At 34.7% G+C, this 22,786-nt stretch overlaps 1 protein-coding gene across 1 annotated transcript in view; it reads right to left on the bottom strand.

The window, feature by feature from the left end:
• The window catches only part of LOC106120157 (unc-112-related protein), a 38,438-nt gene that overhangs the window by 13,012 nt on the left and 2,640 nt on the right, over positions 1–22,786 (bottom strand). The gene's annotated exons all lie outside the window — the stretch shown is intronic.

Genomic DNA, 22,786 nt, shown 5'->3' with positions numbered 1-22,786 from the left:
ATATTAAGTTGTGATAATCTGTAGATAACATCGCCATATGGTGACCTAGATATAGACAGAAACACTAAGGCTTTATAAATTCTCAGCGATAAACCTAATATTACAGTTCACAATGTTCTTTAAGACTTATTTGCTTAAGATATTTGCAAGATGGAAAAAATTAAATCCTTTTTTGATTTGTAGTCTATTAATCTTGATATAGATGGCGTTATTTATAATTTAAATACATCCTGACGAATGCTGATACTTTGGGGGAATCGGGAAAACCTTATGCCAACAATAAAGCGAATATTTTTAATATTATTTGTTCATCTTCAAACCATTAAAATTAAGTCAAAATACAGGGTCAATTAAAGCGTGTTAACATGCACATAAATGTTTTTATAATCTGTTATAGTAAACAAATAGTATCCTACACAGCTGGTGACATGACGTAAGGGCGTGGGCACATGCCACCCACGGCTTCCGTCAACCCACGACACCTGATATCTGAGGCAATGGACTACAGGTCCGCTGGATTGCTAATTTTCTTTCATGTGTATTAAGCCTATTTGTAATGCCAATATTGTCACTAGGATATGTCTATATAAGTAAACATTTTAATACTATAAAAAAATGAGAACATATTACAATATTTTTTAGGTACAGTAAATAAAATCAAGCAGCTGTAAAAACCAAGTATATGAGATATATAGTTCAAGATCGTATCAAGGACATAACCATAAAAATTGTTTGTACTAAAAGTGATGTTACACATAATTATTAAATCGAACCCACGACTGAATAAAGCAGACATCATTAGACAGTAGGTCATCAGCGCTAATGATTAATGAGTCATCTAAAACAATTTTATATAATTTTATCAAAGTTGAGTCATCCTAGCTCCTATACTATGTCGTCAATAACTCATAAATAAATTACGAGTAATATGCCGTATATGGGCAAATCTGTTTTCCTGGTACTCGTGGCGTCAAACTGCTCAGATAATAAGCTATGTTACACAACTATTTAATATAATTATTATTAATTTTTACCTCGTTTATAACGTCAGAAAAAACATGTAGCACACGACAAAGTATAATTATAAAAATGTTGTCAAGTTTTTTTTTTCACGCAACGTCGTTGCGTCAAACTGCAAAACCGGTAAGAGAGGGATCAATTAGGGAAGTATGCAGCATGCACTAAAGCATACCTTACCCGTTCTTAATAATTATTAAATCTCTTCTTACGCCTCCAATCTATACTAAAATATTATAAAACGGAAGATTTTGTTTAAAAGCGCTAATCTCAGGAACTGGTCCGATTTAAAAATGTTACACAGTCCATTCATAGACGAAGGTTTTAGGCTATATAACATTAAGATGCGACCAATAGGAGCGAAGAAAAATGCAATGAAAAGATAATCGCGATAGTGTTTCCGACAACCACGCGAACGTAGTCGCGACCACGGCTAGTGTAACATAAATAGCACTTCCATCGCTAGAATTCAATAAACAAGTAGCCATTGCAAAAGTTAAATCAGATAAACAACTAATAACACTAATGAAATGAAAAACAAACCTAGATATCGTAAAAACTTTGAATAACATCTTGATATTCCTTTCGCGTACATAAAGGTGAGTATACAAGTGACATGTACTCAGATTATTTCGGCTGATGTGATAGAAATGACATTATATTCAGTAATCTATTATTCGGTTTATACCAAGTCTTTCATCGTAATAACTAACCGTGGGTTTCTGAGTTCAAAATCTCCGTTTAAAACATTTTATTGACTGTTTTGTCAAAGATAATAACAGGGATGACGCTATGTTTTATACAGATATTTTGGACTCGGAAACCTACAATAAATTAGCTAAACGAATTGCGAAACGTTTAAATAAAAACTTTATAAGTATTGCATTTAATTTGTGGCGTAAAAATTATATTTCTCTCTAACCAACGACGGCGTCAGATTTAAACGATTTGCACGTGTATATGTGCCTTTATAATGTATTTTACCATGTTGTTTAGGTAAAAAATAATTAAATGGCCTACCGTAATGAGCTGTTTGATCATAACCTCTTTAACTAAAGGTTTTTGTGCATTGCTTCGTACTAGAAGACTGTGGAAAATACAAAAGTGTTTTGTTATTTTGTTGTTCAAACTTTATACAGAAGATTTAGTAAAATTCCGTTTAACATTTCGATTAAAATGTGTTTGCACCAATAAAATATAATTAACCTGATAAGTTAAAGCAAATTCTAAGTTGAAATAGGACTAAATATTTATAGCTTAAATGCAATATTGTACAAAAGTGGACAAACAATATGACACGTTTTGTTTTCTCGATAATACATCAACCGTATGAAGCGTTCAAAATTAATCTTTATGAATTAGTATTAGAATTTAATATTGAATATCTGACATTTAATATAAGACTCAATGAGGATACCGGTCTGCGGAAACATAGCAGTTATCGACGCTATGAGATCACAATTATAGCATTGATTTATGCATATTATTATTATGACAAAGGTCAACTTTTTTTTTAAATATTATAAGGTGACAAATAACCTAGCGGCCACCTGATTCCAACCGAGAATATCTTCGACAATATACATCATGTATACGCTAAATAATATTTTGAATGTCTACATTCGGATACTATTTTTTTTTTATATCATAAGGAGGCAAACGAGCGAGCGGCCACCCGAAATCGCTGAAATGAAGCGACCGTTGCCCATAGACATACGCAATTACATATGCGTTGCCTACCTTTAATCGACTGAGGAGAGGATGCACAGAAAGAAAATATTTTCCCTTTCCATGCATCCTCACATCCGGAAAGTCCACTTCCCATCCTTTCCTTATAAGGAAAACTATCACTAAATATCCGAATCCGGAATTACACGCAATTCCGATGACTGTTATTAGCAATCGAAAAAAAACGTACACGCATAGCTAATCAAACAATTATAATAAAACCAAACAAAAGGTAAACCATGTATAATCACAAAGAGGTTCACTGTTAGGTTTCGTAACTCCATTATACCAGAACAATGAAACACGTGGAGTCGTGTTGAAATATGAAAACATATTATTTTAATAGCCCAGCTCTAATTGTTCACGTGAAACAACAGGATGGATCGTTATGTCGCTGTCGCGTGTTTGACGCAGAACAAGGGTCGTATCTACACATGAAATGTTAGAATGTCACGCTGTGTGCTGACGATTTTTTTATATACAGAACACACGTTTCTTCTCAGTGCAGAACTCATTATCTTAGGCAAATAGTGAAGAGACCTAAAGATTCATTTAGACTTAAGCCGGAATCGTACGAACAATGCTCGGCAGTCGGATCAGAGAGAGACAAACGTATTGTATTGTTATATGTTTATCTCGCTCTGAAACAATTTAAGAGCGTTGTTCGTACTATTCCGGATTGTCTTATTCCTTTAGACCTCATTAGATCATCATCGGAGCAAGTAAGAAACAAGTTCAATTTCTCGATATAAACTAAATGATTACAGACATATTTTTTGCTCATTAAATTTTATAAAACGCCGGCTGTTGTCAATCTATTCACGCTTTCTAAACGCAACAAAATACATAAACAAAAGTGAGTGCAAAAAATGTGAACGCCCCTGCGCTGTATAAAAGGGCCGCCTACTAAGGCATTCCATTCACGAGTCCATTGACAAGAAACAGTTGTATTAGTAAATCGCAGTCAACCATTGCCAACCGTGGGAGATTAGATAACAACGTACTCGTGTAGCCTGAGGTGGTGAAAGGTTTGTTACGTTTTGATAAGTAGTTGTTTAACACAGATGATAGGAAGGCGATTATGTGGGTGTAAAATTACTTAGTAAATTGCAGGGGAATGGTAGAGCGTACATACTTTTATTACTAGGATACTACGTACTTTGGTCCATTCGATAAAGGCACTTAATTCTATTACGTTTACCCTAATGACGTTGACAATAAAAGCATATTCGACACAATACAATAATCCGTAGCAAATAAACAATTTCACACTGAAGGTAATAGAATACAATCCCAAAGTTATACGATTTTCATCTTTATTTCTTCGTATTAAAATCTTATTTACACTATTGATTATATCGTCTATATTAACCAGTTTAAATTACCATTGTCAAGCAAAAGTAGTGCAAAACAACTGTTTTCTTGTATGACTCGTATTTTTCACTCACCAAATTTATATTCGAAAACTGGCTCTATATCTCACCTTTACCTGAAAACAAAAAAAAATGATTAAACTTCAATTTATGGACAAAAAGAATCTATTTCTTAAGTTAACCACCGTTATTTATTAAAGATGTACAATTTTAAGCAAATTATAACAAATAAATTTGTCAAATAAATTAAAAAATTACGACGTTATTAGAACTTGAATTGACGGATTAAATCCGAGGTCGATCGGATTCGAAAGCCGCTTGCAATCATTTTGCGATGACAACATATCTATTGTACTCGTCTACACTCAATGCCAAAATTAACGGACTACAGTATTGAAATATTGAAGCACACATTGCCAGACAGTTGGCGATTAGTAAAACTAAATAAGACTGTATCATATTGCAAATTCTAACTGTGTTTCGACCTCAGTCATCATCTCTAACATTTTAAAAGAATTACGGGTCGAGCCCGAATATTTTCGATAATCGCCATCCTACAGTCATCGACAAAATGTGACCACACCAAAAACCACATACTTATTTTGACATAAATGTCGATGACGATACGAAGGCGTTTGTCACCTTCTTCTTATGAGGAAGGGTGGGGAAGTGGAAGAGTTCTTTCCGGATGAGAGGATGCATGGAAAGGGAAAATATTTTCTTTCTGTGCATCCTCTCCTTCGTCGATTAAAGGTAGGCAACGCATATCCAATTGCGTATGTCTTTGGGCAACGGTCACTTCGCTATTCCAGCGATTTCAGGTGGCCGCTCGCTCGTTAGCTACCTTATGATATAAAAAAAAACAAAGTGAGGCAGTCGAATGTTCTTATACCGTTATTATATTGCAACTGATGAACCGTGTATTCAGCAACAGCTGAATGATTACCAATTGTGTTGAGAAATTTAATCTTATGTGTCAATAACTTTGGGATTTATGTCAAAGAGTAGTCAATCAACAAATTGTCATGCTAAGAACTATACAAAGATTATGTACACATTGATGTTATCGACTTATTAGGAGAGATTAAGAGATACTTTGACTATAATAATTTGGGAGCATCTGAATAGTTTTTATTTATTTATTAGTACATTGAACTCTAAGTGTAAAAATCGACTGCTATTTCAGTTGTTTTTAAAAAGAATGATAGGGATGTCGATATGTTTTGTAAAAGTGTTCCGGTAATGAATTTACAAAACATTGAGTACAATTTGAACAGCTATATAACACAAAAGACGTGCTTCGTCTAACAATGGATACGCAAAACATTGCTAGACGATACAACACGTCCGCGGCCGTAGCACAATTAACAATGGCACACCAATTATCAATTGAGGCTCGCTACCGACCCATTAGCGGGAACAGGCTAAATCTATCTAACGAATTACCTCACGTGTTGCTACATGAAATTTAAATTCAACTATAACCACGGATGAATAAGAGGAAAAGATTTTTTATTTTATTTGTGACATAAATAACATACAAGTAACAACAATTTATGTGACATAAACATTGGTGGCAAACGTGCGAGCGGCCACCTGAAATCGCTCAAATAGCGAAGTAACCGTTGCCCATAAACATACGCAATGCATATGCGTCGCCTACCTTTAATCGACGGACTAGGGGATGCACAGAAAGAAAATATATTCCCTTTCCATGCATCCTCTCATCCGGAAAGTCCACTTCCACTTCCCATCCTTTCCTTATAAGAAAAAGGGGGAAGGGAAAGAGGACTAAATTAGGCCACCGGGACGCACACTCATCAGACGAAACGCGGAATTGCTTACACTTCACGACTGTCTTCTGTGTGGTCGTGGTATTTCACCGGGCGAGCCGGGCCAATTCGTGCAAAGATGTTAAAGCGGGCTCTACCACTGTTAAATTATTTCGCATCGCATTTCATGAATTTGAAAAAGTTTTAAAAAGGTCAATAAACTTTAGATAAATATCGATTTCTGGTCTATCTCACAAATAAAATTTTCCTAAATCTCGGCTAAGTAAACATGCGATCCTTAAAGACCGGTCCAGTCCTAAAGTAGTACGCGGGATCACTTCTCAGAGCTGATAAGGTGCGTTATCGCAGGCTATCGGGTGTCGACATCAGTGTTATTCTCACGAAATCGTAACCTCGCCTCTACTCTTACAACACCGCGCTAAGCAAACTTGTTTTTAGGACGATAAAAGTGTAACAAAATCTGCGATAGTCTAGATTTGGGACGCTAAAGATTGCAAGTAAACTCTATGTACTTAGTTAAAAGCAGCCAAAAACTGCAGAATATCTACCAGCTGTTACACCTCCAAGATTTTTGAACTGCTATATTAGTTTTATTATTTCTATGTGATTCTTAAGTTTACGCCTTAGCTGTATATGACTTTCCTTGGTGAAATATAATTCGTGACTACGATTCATATCGATAACTCAACGCATCGTTTCGAGTGACTTAAAACTCAATGAAAGACAGTGTCCGGTCAAAACTGTATAATAAGAAAACCATATCATAAATAAGTTAGAAAAAACAAAATAGTTATTATTTCTTGTCTTAGCACCCACCAGTAACAGGAAAATATTTATTGCAGTCGCATGGATCAAAGCTACCGTCATTCACTTAGCACGTTCGCAGATCGTCTCGTCCAATCAAGTCGTTAACCTTTGCCTGCATTGTACTTCAGTAGCGTACCGATATGAGAAAGTGGGCCGGTAAAATGTTAACATTTATCATATAAATACTATAAATTAATTACTGTTGTGTATATACGGGCTATGGACATAATGATACAGTTTGTTTTATTGAGTGATGTCTACGCTCTGTTGACTTTTGATTAGTCAATCGTATCGGTATATTTAGAGGTCATTGATCCTAAATTAGCGGTAAAACTATTGACTAACTGACAAAAAACTGATCAGAAATATGGTTTAACGCTTATTAGTAAATGGATTTCTTAGAAAATAGTCTCAATTAGAATGTATACTTAACTTAATCATGAAAAGGCTTAACATCTAAAAGGCTCTAGAATAAGAATATATTTGCACAGATAATTTTTAAGGATGGAACTGTCACAAATATAATGTGTACGCTTGATGTGCGTGCGAGTATGCACTGAATGGGCCTGTGCATCGATGACGTCAATGCATTTAGAATTTTAATATGTCCAACAGCTGTTCGACACAGATGCCATTGTCCATTGCTTTGTGCAATGTTGGCGCCAGTTAAGTGAATCGCACGCAGCTTGAAATTAATTCAATGATGTTCGGTAGTTGCTCATTCATCTTACTAATATTATAAATGCGAATGTTTAGCTGGATGGATGTTTGTTTGTTTGAAGATATCTCCGGCTCAATAGATCTTGATGAAATTTGGTAGAGATGTAGAACATAGTCTGGAAGAACACATAGGTTGATCATTTAGTTTTTTTTTAATTCCGCGCGGACGGAGTTGTGGGCGACAGCTATTCAGTTTATATATGTAGGTATGTATATTGGTCAATCCACTTCATAGAAGTAGATCTTAACAGGGGAGGTATAAAAAGAAGATAAGAAAGATCATGTTTGTAGAAAACGCATCAGCAATCTTTGTAATGTCTGGGCAGCGATCATTTCAGTATTTTTGAGAAATTATTTTGTACTATTTTCTTAAGCCGAAGCATCAAAACACAAACGTTATCAGGCAACGAAAACTGTTATTCTTAAATCGAGTCTGCAATTAGAGCGTATCAATGTGATATGTCATTGGTTATTAAGTTACGAGACGCAGCAAATGCGCATTAAATTGCCCGAGCCATCGAAAAAAATAAGGGCAAACTAATGACCAATCGCTTACGTGGACAATTTGATTCTTAGGGTATAGACCCAATTCAGTATAAATTAAAATTAAGTACTTCCTTTATTTTTAATGTAGATAAATTTAATAAGAACATGTTGATAAAATACATATCAGAGATATTTTGTAAATTATACACAATGTTTGATATAATGAGACTTTACATAAGTCCTTATTAGGAGTAGGTTGTCTTATATAATGTAAACGGATCACATCTTTGCTGTTCTATAAAATTTCTTTCACAGATATACAGGGTGTCCCAAAATTCAACGATAACGCGGAAATGGTGTACAGCCAGCTCGATAACTACACCGGAAAAATACACAAAATCTCTTTTTGGTTAAAAGTTACATTAACTTTTGTAACTTTTGTTATAATTTGATACCCCACCACAATATGATCAGCCACTTTATTTTTTGTATTTTTCCCCGTGTAGTTATCGATCTGGCTATACACCATTACAGTTTTATCATTGAATTTTGGGATACGCTGTATAACAGCAGTAAAAACTCCACCTCAATGTGTACCAGACCTTAGTGAGGTCGAATTGAAAGCTGACAGAGGGCACGTAGTCAAATTACTCATAAATAAATTACAGTAGCAAATTATAAAGTAACATTTATTGTTCGTATGAATAAAATTACCTTTTTAATTATTCTCCATGTACAATCTTAATCTAAAAATACATATATCGCATTAAAATACAAATATTGGTGGATAAAACAGAAAAAAAATTAAACCAACTTTCTCGTATACTGGTTCAATGAAAGCAACTTCTTACAAATGATAAGAATAGTACAAAATAAAACAGTGATATAACAAATATAATAATATGTCCCGTTAACTATAAATAAGAATAAATTAAATAGATATTATCTGCACGATCGGGTCGATTAATCAAGCAACCAGTCAACCAAAGCAGTTGATCAACAACTAGAGCATTTGACAAACCAGTATACAACTAGTCGACCAACTAATCGTGCAACTAGTAGACCACCAACTGTTTCAATAAAATGCTCTCTTATACACATGATGTCATGTAAACATTGAGAACAAAGGTGAAGTGATACGAGCCAAAGATGTTTACGACGAACCGTGACCCAGATTACGTTTTATTTGTAGAATTAATTCCAATACGTATTTATTCTTATAGGCAAATAACGTAAATGTTACAAAACAAACATTCATTATCAATATTAATTTAGATTATTATGTGTAATAGTCCAACAAGTAATATATAAACATCAAACAATGAAGTCCAAGTTTAGACATACACGGACCGTGTCAAGCTGTTCGCGTACGACAGTCAGCAGTCACCGATCGCCATACACTTGTTGAGCGTCGGCGGCTTAGGGTTTAGGCACTTGTAATCTGCAGGTCTTGGGTTCGAATCCCACCATGTATCAATGTGTTAAAATGTTTGATATATACATTTATCAGACGTCCTTACGGTGAAGGAAAACATCGTGATGCAACCGGCAAATACCAGCGAAGAAATTCTCAGATATGCGTGAAGTCAACCAACCCGCACAGGGCAAGCGTGGTTGATTATGACCTAGTCATCTTTAGGGTAAATCCCAGCCCCTCAGTGGGGATGTATAGTGAGCTGTTGAAGGAACACTTTCTCTGCTTCCGAGTATTTCGATCCTAAATGTAACTTAGTAAATGCACAAGGAAAGTGTTAAAGTGAGTTATCATTTGACTATTCTTGTGAGTCATCGATATATATTAAGATCAACGTTAACCATATGGGTTAAGATGTCTTCGCTTCGCCCACGAGCCATGTATAAATTACAATAAATATAATAGCAAAAAAGACGATGCTGATTTTTTACAACGGCGCCCACAACTACAAATCTGGTTTATCAAAGTAATTTAATTTCTTTATATACATTGTTTATCATGTGGTTGTGGGTTGCGGTGTTATGAATGGATTAATTACATCAAGATAACTGGTATGGAAATAAACAACACCATGTATACACTTATCCTACATCTTTTCCTAAACCTATCTTAGTATTATCATAAATGGGAAAGTTTAGATGGATGGATGTTTATCTCCGGAACTGCTGCATGAATATCGCTGAAAAATGGCATAGATGTAGAATAGCCTGGGGGAACAAATAGGTTATTATAAAGCACGCGGAAGAATTCCCGGGCGATAGCTAGTTATAGGATACACTAGCAGACAGTTTTTTTTATTTATTTATTTAATATTAAAAATGTATACACTTATAATTACACAGACAGGTTGAGCGCTGGAGCCTGCCATAGTATGAACTGTGTGACAGACATCGGCGCCTTTTCTTTACAATATACATAGTTAGCAAATTAGTGTGTGTGTGTGTGCGTGCGTATTTGTGCGTGTGCTTGCGTATGTGTGTGTGTGTGCGTGCGTATGTGTGTGTGTGTTATTGTGTCGGTGTCAATTCTATATGCGATTCTCAACGATTTTTACTATCGATAATTGAAAAGTGTAAATTACAATTATTTATTTAGCTGAGGAAAAAAGTATAAGTCCACTATTACCGTTTTAAAAACATGTACCTACAATACTATATTCGTCATGGTAATTACATCACTATGGGTGCGACCCTTGCTGTTTGCGCGGCCATAAACACATTTAAAAATATTCATAACGCCCTCGCTTCGAGTTTTTATCTGTACTAACGACCTCTAAACGCTCCTCACTACTTCATATAAACTCCTTAAACAGAGCTGTCAAGAACAAGCCATCACCATAGTAGGAGTTTCTCGCGATACGGTCATCAAAACAAAGAACTTAGAGCTACTGTTTACTTTGACTATCGAGAAAAGGACTAGACAGAGTCGCTGCTGTATGTACTAAAAAAATTCTGCCTCTTTTCGCAGGGGCTGAGATAAAGATGTCAATTACACATATGCATATTATTACGTGAATAAGGTGTCTTTATGTGCGTATAATTACTCAAAAGTAACAAAAAAGCAAGTAACTTTAGAACTTATTGTGTGTTTTAATTTGACGGCGGAGATTGCGCGCCCTTGACAGGTCCTGTCATTAAAACGTCAAAGACTGGTTAGCTACTATTTAGATAGAAGTGAATAGATCCTGTTAGGAAATATTTATCATTGTCGCACAGCAGCTTGTGAGTCACAGAATTAAATCATAATATTAAAATTACTAGTATTTATTGTTACCACTTATAACAATTATACTTTGGGTAACAAATTGTGAGTTTTTAATCTTTGCTCAAAACATTAATTGAAAAGTGGCCATGTTTTTTTTTTAAATAATCAATAATTCAAAAACTAAAATAGCCAAAATTCGCCTTAAAGCGACTTAGCGTTTCATTGGAAGAGTCTGTTTTAAATTAATTATTTAAAAATGCATTCCACGAACAAGCGTGTGTTTGTTTCTGAATAAAAATAAACGCGTAACATCGAGCTTATGAAAAATGACTATAAAAGAAAAACGAGTTAAGGCGTGGGCGTCTACATAATGAGAATCCATTGCCTTTTTAGTTTAGCGTGAGCGAGTGATTGATGAAATGTTTCCGGTCCCGAGGAAGAGCTTTCTATTAAATTGACTTTCGCACCATTTTTGATGGATTAAATTTCATAAAATTTAAATCATACCCTAAAAACACCGCATTGATCGACTGTATACTTCTACTCAGAGCGTCGGTGATTCAGAATTTAAGCACTTGACTTCTAAACTGTAGGGCCAGGGCTCGAATCCCGTCAAGTACCATTGTGTTTTTCGATTTACATATGTACATTATTTCTACTTTCCGTCGGTAAAAAAACATCGTGAAACAAACAGCACATCTGCGAAGAAATTTAAAAGGTATGTGCGAAGTCAACCAGCCAGCACTTAGCGTGGTTGACTATGGCCTAGTCACTCCTAAAATTAGGGTAGACTCTGAGCCATTCAGTGGGGACGTTATAGTGAGCTGATGTACCTAAATACTTATAGTATACACGTGTATAAATCTATAATTGAAAAGAGACCATTATTCCGGCAATATAGATGAGAGTCAACTGAAGTCATACTATTATATAACATTACAAATAACTAAGTGAAAGGAAAACTCAGTAGCAGCTGTATTGACTGAATTTTAATTAGCAAATAATATTCATTGACGAAATAAAATCGGACGTAGGCACAGAACACCGGCGCCATGTTCCCTGCGTTGCGCGTGCGCAGGGCGGATGCTCGGTATAAATAGACTATCGTCTATTTCAGATGGGACATAGCCCGCCATGTGCCACTCTACACGTCTGGGATTCAACTTGTTAAAATTAATTGAATTCTTATGTTATTGAATCATCTTACAACGGGGATATCGATGTCTTGTCTGTTTACATTTTTACTACAATATTATGTAGTTTAATTTTTAATATTTAAATCTCATGAAGGCAGTTAAAATAGTATGTGTCAAGAGGATATGAAAAGGTTGACGTGTTAAGTTCTAATAATTAAATTATTCAAATGAATATAAATCTCATTATTTTAATCGATTTCGAAATATATCGATCGATTTTTAATATCGAATATAATTTCTTATGAATCGAAATAGTTGTGATAACATGGGTCGAGTTTTTCTTCATAGCTTTAAAATCGCATATGAAATAAGGTCATGTACACACTTCAATATTGATTCTGTATCTTCACAGCAGCTCGCAACAGTCAGTTTAAATATTTATCTCTCCATTCGCCACCATCGGAAATAATTTTCGCGTGGGAACTTACACTTACGTTCAACTTATCTTTTAAATGCACTTTAATCCAAATCAAAACGCCTTAACTCAAGTGTATAAAGTTCAAAATGGAAGAGCTTATTACTGTATAGACACATGATTATACTGCAGTTTTTTCTTGAATATTTCTAGAGTTTCTTAGAAATTTTTCATCAAAAAAAGACTCATGTTTGTGGCCACCCATAATTTTATGTTTACAGTATTCGTTATAAACGTATTGAGATTCCTATTCGTTAAATACTTTCATCCGTTAAGGGTCTATCAATTGGTACACCCGTTGATTTTTTCGTAATTTATACTAATTTAAATGATTAACTTCGATAGAGGTGGATGTTAATATGCGGGTGGTCATAAATTAAGGAGGTAATTCAATTGTAATATTTGGTTAGAAAAGAAATCAGATGACTATTTATGTCTAAAAGCGAGAATTACTGTCAGGTCTTGACGGACGACCTCTCTCTCGAAACTCATGTTAGAAAGAAACCTCTATAAGCGAGAAAAATGTCGCAGTTCTCTGGACTCTAGCTTATCCAGAATGGACTATACTTCCAGGTTAGGTTGCTAATTATGACACTAGTGCATTAGAAATGAAGGTTCAAAGACCGTTCAAATTATCAGACTATAACAGGGCACACAAATTCGATTTACGATAATTCTTAATATCATTTTTAAACCTATAATTTACAGTACGATGCCCTTCTTTTACTTGTACCGTAATACATTTTGTAAATGGTAGTTACTTTTCACACATCTAAAGTTAACATTTTAAAATCGCAAATCAAACACGGCTTTTGCTCAAACGCGACCAATATCATATGTATTTACTTTTTTAATATGTTAGCTGCCATGTCGGACTATATGTCCGACAAGCTAATGTTCCAATCAGGCCGTGTCGGACTATGTGTCCGACAAGCTATACTTCCATTCATATGTAAATAATAAGCATATCAGCAATATAAATAAGGTATTACTATATTTTTAGGTAAACACCAAATAGTTTTGGACAAAATTAACAAAAAATAATTTTCGTTTTTCTAAAAATCATTCTGGCAGCTAAAGTGTTAAAGAAAGGAATGCAAGATATGTAAAAAACAGACCTTGTAATCCTGATAAAATTTATATGTTGGCAATACTTAACAGGGGGAGCTACTACAGAAGCTAAGTGCATTGACTTGTTCCACATCGTCCCCTTTTAGAAAAGCTAAGAGGGATTCCTTGCAGATTACGGAGACTTACGCGTTTAGTATACACTCGTCCATTGACAAATAAACTATCAACAAGTGTAGTATTTGATCCTTGTCTAAATATACTAGCTTTCGCCCTTAACTCCGTCCGCCTGGAATTATAATAAAAAAAAATAAGTAGCCTGTATTCTTCATCAAGATCCGTTGAGCGGTACCGGAGATACCTTCTAAACTTTTGCATTTACAATAATAGTAAGATTTCAAGGAACATATTACAGTATATGTTTGGGTTACTTAATTACGAATACGATGTAAGGTACATTCGAAAACCACTATCTAAGTTACATTCAAAAACCATGATTATATATAGATTATAGATTTCAAACGGTTTTATTTTACATAAAAAATTATAAATACGTTCTTAAGAACTAAAACATGTCGACTTTCTTCTTAATAATAACATCCTGATATTTAACTCTGCTATTTTTGTACTTCGAACGCGTCATGTTTGATTAATGTGTACAGAGTGAAAATATACAAATCTGGAACGTGCAGTACTGACAGGCTTCTCGTATAAATTATCTATGGTACGATTCTTTTTTTTTTAAACATAAGGCATAAAGAATGTGTAGGAACAAAGGACTGGCATTCCACTAAAATAAAAACATTGGGACTTAAAATCAGGGTTGTATTAATAGTTACTTTAACATTTAAATTCTAGATGAAATATTTTCCTCTTGATTGACTTCAATATGGTCTAATGAACGAATTTTAACTTAAATCGGATTCAAAATTAACCTAAAGTTACAGTAAAGAGGAAGTTGAACAATTCTGAACATTTTGTTTTGTTCGAAACATAACAAATTGGAACATACGTATAAGGAAAAATTTAAGAAACAAAACATAACGAACTAATAAGGATATATTTTATTTACAAAAATAAATTATACAGAATATTTCATGTTTTTAATTCATTAGAATGCATATCAATTAATTAAAATTAAATAATATATTATTTTGTTTAATAGTAAAGTTTAACTTACATTGTTTGACCTTAGTTTTGCGATATACGATACATATGTATCGTATATCGCAAATATACGACATTGCTATCAAAATCTGTGCCACGGATAAAACGCTGACATCATGAACCGCCGAAATAAAATTAAAAATAATGTTTATGTAAACGATTACTTGACTCTGACCTTGCTCAATACTCAACACGATTATATTCACGGTTACCAAATGATACAATAATACAAGTTCCGTATACAATCTCATACCTCTTTCTTCAAACAACTTCTATTTTCATCTAATTTAGTCGGATTATCTTTACTCTATTTTTTTATCTAGCAAACATCTTTAATAATTATAGCAAAACTACAGGCTGGATTTAGAGTCTTCGATGTGATTTGCTGATACAAAGAATCAAAAGCTGTCAAAAAAAAAGAAAGCCCATTGGTGCGCCGGACCAAATACGGTAACAAAATTCCACACACGAGCGACCTTGTAACTTGCCTTGCTGACCGTGGGATTCCACTGGCTAAACTTACGGTGAAAAATAAATCTTTGACGGGGGGACTTCGATTTCTTTGATAAATAATCCTAAGGATTCTTTAACAATAAAACTAATATTTTATCCAATTCCATCAATTGATTTTTAACCACTAAATTTCATCGACCAAGTAAACAGCAAAGCAATAACCATTATGTACTCTTAAATGATACCACGATAAAATCTCTGTATTCCAAGACGGTGAAACATAATGAGGGCGTGTAAAAAGGAAGGGTCCGTTTAAGAAAACGATCAAATAATAAACAGAGGACGTCAGTTTGTGCTAACAAAGAACGTGTCGTCAAAAACAATTGCCGCTAATGGCATGGTAAATAAAAAAAGCGAGACCCATTTGTCATCAGACCTTGACCTGATAAAATGCTTCACAGAACACCACTTAATGACTCAATCAAAAAAGCTTCTGTACAAAAACTGCGCCTTTTTTAGTACCCTTTACTGATGTCCTTGGTCGGTTCACCTTGACAAACTTTTTAATTCCTATATTGGAGGTTACAAGGCGCAGCATTTTTATTATATAACAATCTAGCACTCCTTGCTCGAATCCTCGTTTGTTGTTCCTTTCAATGATCTCGTGTAAACTTTTCCTGTATCGTAAAGGATGTAGTTTGCAGTTGCAATTGGGTCGGAACGTCCGAAAGGGATGTGTATGGACGCGGACACCAATTGCATCCGATATACCGTGAAGGAACTTCCTCTTTCTTTCTGCATTCTCTGGTTGTAGCGAATCTGTGATATTGGTGAACACTGCATATTATTTCTTAACTATATTTTGCATAGCCCACTCATACGATTTTTCATCGTTATAATCAGACTAAAAGTTCACATTTTCCACGTTCGCAGTGAGCATAGCATCAAGGTTATAGGTTATCTTACTAATATAATCTTACTAATGTTATACATGAGAATGTTTGGACGGATGTGTGATGTTTGTTTGAAGGTATCATCAGAACTGCATGTATGACGGTAATATGGCTTAAATGTAGAACATAGTCTGGAAGAACACATGGGCTACTGATTAAGTTTTTTTTTTACTCCGCCCGGACTGGATCGCGGGCGACAGCAAGTATAAAGTCATATAACAGCTATTATCATTTAACCTCAATCGGATTACGATGTATTTTACAACACAGAAATCTCGAAACGGTTTGTTTGTTTGGCAAAACACCAACGTGCTGTGCGTAGGGCAGCAACAGAGCGTGCGCTGCCGTCCAACGGGACCCCTCGGTGAAGTCACAAGTTTATAAATAGACGGACGAATAAGAATGGTACGACTTCGAAATTTCACGGCACGCTCTGCGATTTATTACTCTTTAGCGGAGTGAGCAATGCAAACAAATAGCCAGTTGCTAAGATACACTCATTTCTTTTCAACAACAGCAATAACTAATCTTTCATACCCAATTTTTAATAAAGGCAGAAATAACCAATTTGCTAAGTAAGAGCCGAGGTCTCTTACCTTGTCTCCACATGTCGAAACAAGTAATAATGTCAGTTATCGATAAATCTAATTTAAGTTTATATCTTACTATAATATTATAAATGCGAATGTTTAGGTAGATGGCTGTTTGTTTGAAGGCATCTCCAGAACATCTGCATGGATCAGGTTGAAATTTGGCACAGATATAGAACATAGTCGAGAAAAACATATAGACTACTAATTAGGTTTATTTTAATTCCGCGCGAAGTCTCGGGCGATAGCTAGTTACTCTATAATTATCTATAAGTACTTTTAAACGATTTAGAGAAAAAGTGGACTAGCTCAATGAATAGCTTAGAAAGGCCAAATTTCAATTTATTACGTTGAAAAAATAAAACTAGTATAAAAACAGCAATATGAGAGACCTTGTACGGTGATCAATTAACTAAATCAACTTCAGTGACCTCAACTTTAGCCCTGACGAGGGAAAAGGTTGGTCAGAATTAACAATGACGTTCATTTCATGTGAATAACACTAATGAGTTTTATTTTAAATTACTTATTTCCTCTCGTTTATTTTATAAGTTCCAGGAATCACCAAGGAACTAATGTTATAACGGATTATATAAAAACCTTATTCCAGTTACATAGTATCATATAAATTAAATAGATAAAATAACATCTTTGACTTTTCTATTCGCGATATAAATAAACTAATATTATTTAGTTTAGAGGTTAATTATACTTTAAGACTAGCTATCGCCCGCGACTGTGTCTGCGCGGAATTAAAAAAAATGTTTTGGTCGCAGCGTAATGTCATATAGTCTAAAGCCTTCCTCTATAAATGGACTATCCAGCAAAAAATAAATTTTACAAATTGGACCCGTAGTTCCTGAGATTAGCGCGTATAAACAAACAAACTCTTCCGCTTTATAATATTAGTATAGATAGTCGATAGTAACTTTAGATATTAACAAATTATTTTCTTATCTTAAGTTCTTGAGACCTTAATATTTCTATAAAAAATATTGTTGTATGTTATCTCAAAGATAATGAGAGGGATGACGGTATGTTTTAAACAGGGATAGATGTATAAATTATTAGTATCTCGGACATTTGAAGTTTCATTGCTATAAAATACCCTTGGCCGGAGTTTTGTGACGTCATCATCGTGTCAGGAACCGGTCGCTGGAATCGTGTATGACCGCAACAATCTGCGAACTTTAATCATCGTCTCACTTCGCAAGCTTTCCTTAAACCATCGAGCAAACTTTGCAAATCTTATTTATATGTTAATGATAAAAAATGTTACTGTTTGTTGCCACTGTAACAGCTCTTCTTTTACACATATTGTCATCCCTTACATTTTCTTAGGATTAATAGAGACAATAATATTTTTCAAAAAAGGAAAACTTTTTTTTTTATTAAAATATTAGCAGATTTTTTGTGTAAATTTACTAATATTTCTTTAACCATTCCAAATAAGCTGTAAGCTTGTGCTAGGGTATGGTTTACGACAATAGTCGAATGGTGGGATTCGAATCCCCGACCTCGTGATCGGAAATCCGTACCCTTAACCATTAGGATATTGACGCTTTATAAAACTAGTAAAGTTAACCGAAATATTTACTACCATGTGTACAAATCGGTTTATTTTTTATCGAGTACATGTATAAAGAATAAAATTACACACTTAGAAAGTTTATCTTTTAATTCGTGACGTAAGCTTTGTTAATATTAGCGTGAAGTTTGCTGCAAAGTGCATCTAAAACATGAAGTATTTAAAACGTTCTTTGCGTACAAAGATCATTTTTGTATGCGTCACTTACGATGACATAATTTAAATGATCATTGAAGGTTTATATCACTACAAATTATTCATACAGCATTGGAATATTAGTAAGCAAGAACATTTTTATAAACATTCCAAAAATTTTGCGATCTTTTAAAACTATTTTTGTCGCATGTACAATGCCCAGCAAACTTTATGGGGCCTGTGTGCAATAAGATGCTGCAAAGAAAATTTAAGGTATATAGGACTTAAAGTGCTGCAGAGGTGCGTTTACTTAGTACGTAACTATTTTTCTATTCGCTTTGAGCCCACGTGACATAAACCTTCGCAGTGTTGCGACTGTAGACAACTAACCGTGAGTTTGACTCTCATAATACGAAAATAATGCAGGCTTATCTTTTTTTTCGTATGAATAACAAATTCAATACTAATATTAGTCTATCTACGCAGCATTACCTTCAAATGGTAACGATATTTATTGTCATGAGCATAATGACACTTTTGCGGGTAGATATAAATATCTTGACACTTCAAATGTCATTTGACACCGCGTGATTGAAATGTCATTGGTACTTTATTAATTACTCTCTTGCGGTCGTGTCAATCTGATTAGGTTTGTTTAATTTATAGTGACGAATACAAACTACTTCTTAGTTTTTATCTGAATCTATTCTTAATAGGTTACTAGCTGTCGCCCGCGTCACCGTCCAAGTGGAATTAAAAAAAAAACAGAATAAGTAGCCTATGTATTCTTCCAGACTATACTCTACATGTAGGCTAAACTTCATAAAAATCCGTTGAGCTGTTTCGGATATACCTTCAAACAAACATCCATCCATTTGAACATTCGCATTTATAATAATATTAAAATTTGCACGCGTTGCTTGTTACGTTGCCTATTTAGACGCAGGCATATGCTCAGCACGAGACCACAGTATATCAATAAACAGTAGACCAACTTAGTATGTAATACTTATGGTTACATATTAAAAAAAACTACGCGATCATCATAAATTACGCCCTATAGAATGAGAGATATTTGACAAATACGATGAACAATATTTAATTATAAGAAAAAATTACGCATATTTTTTGCGTAGTTGCACTAAAATATTTGCTAAAATAAATATAATTACGTAATAATAATTTGTATGAATGAGCCACAAAAACCACACGGGGGATTTTCAAAAACGTAACACTGCAAACAGCTTTAGTCATATTACATGCGTTGTCATCCTGAGAACTAAGCGGGAATTCTATAATTAATAGACGATAATAAGTTTTACTGCGACAGTAAAAACCATATTTTGCGTCACTAAACATTGCAAACTCTACCTTCAAAATCTCTGTATAAAACATCTGTCTTTATCTTTGACAATACAGATATACCAATATGCTTTTACCGGAGATTTTAGTCTCAGAAACCCGATGTCATTCTAGCATCCTGTATACACAATAATGGTGTCAGATTCTCATCTGTTTTTAACTTATTTTCATTAATATTATTATTTCACGATGAAATTAATAATCTTTTTAATAGTATATGACGTCAAATGGGTTTGGTTTATAACCTATCACTATGCTTGGCCAGTTTACGTATTACAATAGGGAGAACGTCATAGCGCGCAGTAACGCAGACTTATTTAGTTAGTCTTTGATCGCTATTTAATTTGCATTACACAAACCTAGGATAAATAAGGATTGATTTAAATTGATGTATGTGAACGTGTGAATATCATATTAATTAAGTACAACGATCAGCAAATTGTACACCAAAAGACGGTACCAGAATAAATATTTATTGAAACACTAACTGAGATGCCCTAACAAGGACCAAGATGTTAACAGTGGTAGAGCTCGCTTTAACATCTTCGCATGAATCGGCCCGGCTCGCCCGGTAAAATACCACGACCACACAGAAGACAGTCGTGAAGTGGAAGCAATTCCGCGTTTCGTCTGATGAGTGTGCGTCCCGGAGGCCTAATCTAGTCCTTTTTCCCATCCCACCCTTTTTTTTATAAGGAAAGGATGGGAAGTGGAAGTGACTTTCCGGATGAGAGGATGCATGGGAAGGGAAAATATTTTCTTTCTGTGCATCCTCTCCTCCGTCGCAACGGGCAGGTAACGCATATGCAATTGCGTACGTCTATGGGCAACGGTCACTTCGCTATTTCAGCGATTTCAGGTGGCCGCTCGCTCGTTTGACACCTTATGATATATATAAAAAAAATATCGATTACTCGCCGTAAGAGTGAAGAGATTGTAAAGAAAATTACCTTAACAACACTATTTAGAGCATTCGTCGACCGCCATTTTACATAATAAATATTAAAGTATCAAATCCTACCAATCCCATTTGAAACTAACTTTGCGCACAACTTTGCCAGTCTGTAGTCAAACTCTTAGCATAGATAAAGACATTCACGCATAAGCAATTAGCTAAGTTAGTAGGGGGATGGTTGAGGTTACAAGAGTGGAGGGGGGGAAGAAATGCGAGAGACCGTTAGCGTCCGGCAGTGAGCCCTATTTGGCGACAGTTCCCAACCTGCCCTGAGCCGCACCGCAGAATGCACCGGGCATTTATGACCGTCTACACCTTTTATGGTAGTTTATGATTCGCAAAAAGCGATAAAATCTTATAGCTTATGTTCTAACTACAGTGATAAAACCATACAACATAGGACATTCCTTCATAACTTTCAAAGTGGCAAGTCATAAGCCATGCGATGAAGGATTACTATTCCAAAATGAAAACGTTGAATATATTTTATTTATAAAACGACAATACGGCAAAGGCCTCTCCTCACTAGAACTATAAAAAACTTAACATCAAAACGATGCTTTATAATATTTTCGAACTGATACTATATTTACGACTTCATTCGAAAGGAATTAAATAAAAAATCATAAATAAATAGACTATGTATTCATCCAGACTATGTTATGTGCTAAAATTCATCGAGATTAGTTAAGCCGATCTGCAAACCTTCTAACAAACACCCATCCATCTAAACATATGCACTTATAATATTAGAAAGTTTGAATTGGAGAAGTTAAAAGCGAATATAGATCTGATATCTCACGTTAAAGGATTTATTTTTCATTCGCTAAAGCAGTTGGAAGAAATTTTAATACTAGAATTATTCAACTAATAGGAACTGGTGTAACAGACACTGTAAATACGACGTCAAGTTCCATCTCTTCCCTGGTTCAATAATATTTCATATTCATCCAGTTATCTCCCAGTACACATATAGTTCATTCACTCCTCCATTATAACATAGGTAACGCATACTACATCGTGTGGAATTTTACCAATCTACATAAATCGCCAAACGGCGCCATATAAATTGCATGCCATTTTAAAGACCGGTGCCGAGAAAGACCGCTTTTGGTCATGCGAGACTAAATTCAAATCGGCTTCTTATTTGCCCGCTCTTTTAAATGGGCTAGCACATCACTAATATGGTATTTACAACATTCTGAAGCATATTTTAATGCTAAACTATTTTCTATTTGTTATTAAAAAAACCGCGTAAAAACTACAATGTGTTTAGTATTGCGAAAGTCATTTAACTGGGAAAGTAATATAAATTAACATAATATTATTTTAGAATAGACATGGAATATCTTGATATAAGTGCAAATTATTTGTCATTTTAGTGCTGTACCGGCATCGATATATCGATTAACATCGCGTCGGAGTGCTAAAAATACAATCGAGTCAACGGCCGTGCACGATTGGCCGCGCTGCATAGAGGAACAATGAACGGATGATAACGTTATCTGCACCGGCCGGGAGGGGGCGCCGGAAACTACGCACATAAACTTCTAAGAACGCACTAGCATCACTAAATATATTCCTACAAGTGATTGAACAATGTTATCTTAATTTTAGTGCCATTCGTAAGTAATATAGCTAACATTGTTTTTTATTATTCGAGTACCATAGAGGTTATGTCCGTCTGTTTTTGTAAAACGTAACAGTCAAAAAACTACACCTGTCAGATTATATGTTTGGCATGTTTTTTTTTATTTTCCTTGCCAGTGTCATCGGGTTACACAGATTATCTTACTTTTAAT

Source organism: Papilio xuthus, unplaced genomic scaffold (assembly GCF_000836235.2).
Source record: "Papilio xuthus unplaced genomic scaffold, Pxut_1.1 DF826961.1, whole genome shotgun sequence".
NCBI lineage: Eukaryota > Metazoa > Arthropoda > Insecta > Lepidoptera > Papilionidae > Papilio > Papilio xuthus.
This window is presented reverse-complemented; position numbering and strand designations above follow the sequence as displayed.